General features: G+C 40.9%; 1 protein-coding gene across 1 annotated transcript in view; it reads left to right on the plus strand.

Annotated features, from left to right (window-relative positions):
• The window catches only part of MROH7 (maestro heat-like repeat family member 7), an 83843-nt gene that overhangs the window by 63711 nt on the left and 18566 nt on the right, over positions 1–1566 (plus strand). The window lies entirely within an intron of this gene.

Below are 1566 nucleotides of genomic sequence, written 5' to 3' on the forward strand. Positions count from 1 at the left end.
AGAGAGAGAGAGTGAGAGTGTTGAGGGGTTGAGGTCAGGGACTGCGGAGAGTGTGTAAGTGACGAGTCAGGAGAAGTTGACAGGGTCAGATCCCAAAGGGGAGATGGATCAGTGATTGTTGTTATAGGTGTTGCAGCATCAGTTCTGCTTCACAGCAACACTTTGTACAACGGAACAAAACGCCATCCAGTCTTGCACCGCCCTCACCATTGTTGCTGTGCTTAAGCTCATCGGTGCAGCCACTTTGACAGCAGATCTTCCCCCCTTGATACTGACTCTCTACTAAGCATTGACATCCTTTCCGGTGACTGGCTTTCCTGGTAACATGTTGGCAGTATGTAAGGTGACGTCTCGCTGTCCTCACCTCCAAGACACATTCTGGTTGCACTTCCAAGACAGATTTGTTTGTTCTTTTGGCAATTCATGGGATATTAAAACTCTTTACCAAATTAAAAATTCAAAGGCATCTTGGTCTTCCTTTTCCTTGTCCAAATTTCCCATGCATGTGAGGTGATTGAAAATACCATGGCTTGGGTGAGTAAAGCACAATGTAGCCTTCAGGGTGACAACTAGCACTTTAACCAGGTCCTTGGCAGCAGATTTGACCGTTGCAATATGTCATTTGATTTCCTGACTGCTTTTTCCAGGGACGTTGATTGCAGAACCAAGTAAAATGAAATATTTGACAACTTCAACATTTCCCCCGTTTATCATGATAACGCTTGTTGTGGAAAATTTTTGTTTTGTTAATGTTGAGCTTGTTGTAATCCATCCTGAAGGTAGCAGTCTTTGATCTTCATTGTTTTTCCAAATAAGATTGTGTTATCTGTATATTACAAATTAAGTCTTCCTCCAATGTTTTTCTTCATATAGTCCAGCTTTTCAAATTATTTGTTCAGTATACAGATTGAACAAGCAGCTAAAGTTAGTTGAGTACCTATATCTTCTGGTCATTCTCTAAGACCTTTCTATATCTCGGTTCACTTAATTCTCACTATAATGCTGCCCATTGATACTGTTTCAACCACAGCTTTATAGAGAAGAAATTGAAGACCAAGTTTGAGTAACTTTCTCATGATCATATGCAACTAAACAGCATATTCATGATTCAAGTCTATAAATTTGGTCTCTAAAGCACACTTACTTAACTACTATTCTTGATGGTTGTATGCAGGAAGATCCAAATTGTCCCAGGCTCTGCACAGTGAAACTCAGACAGAGGTTAAGGAAGGCTTACTGGAGGAGGGGGCGTTTGAGCTTTCTTTTTTAAAAAAATAAGGCCCCAGGAATAAATGGCATACCAATTGACATATTTCAGCTAACAGATGCTGCCCTGGATGTGCTCACCAAGTGGTGTTAAGAAAACTGGAGAACAACCACTTGGCAAACTAACTGGAAGAGATCTATATTGTTCCCATTCCAAAGAAGGGTGACCCAACAGAGTGTGGAAACTACAGAACAATATCATTGATTTCACAAGCAAGCAAGATTCTACTGAAGATTATCCAAAAACGACTGGAACAGCACATCAGCAGAGAACTACCAGAAGTCCAGGCTGGGTTTAGA

Source organism: Elephantulus edwardii, unplaced genomic scaffold (genome assembly GCF_000299155.1).
Source record: "Elephantulus edwardii isolate Elephantulus edwardi_28Jun2011 unplaced genomic scaffold, EleEdw1.0 scaffold00005, whole genome shotgun sequence".
Lineage (NCBI taxonomy): Eukaryota > Metazoa > Chordata > Mammalia > Macroscelidea > Macroscelididae > Elephantulus > Elephantulus edwardii.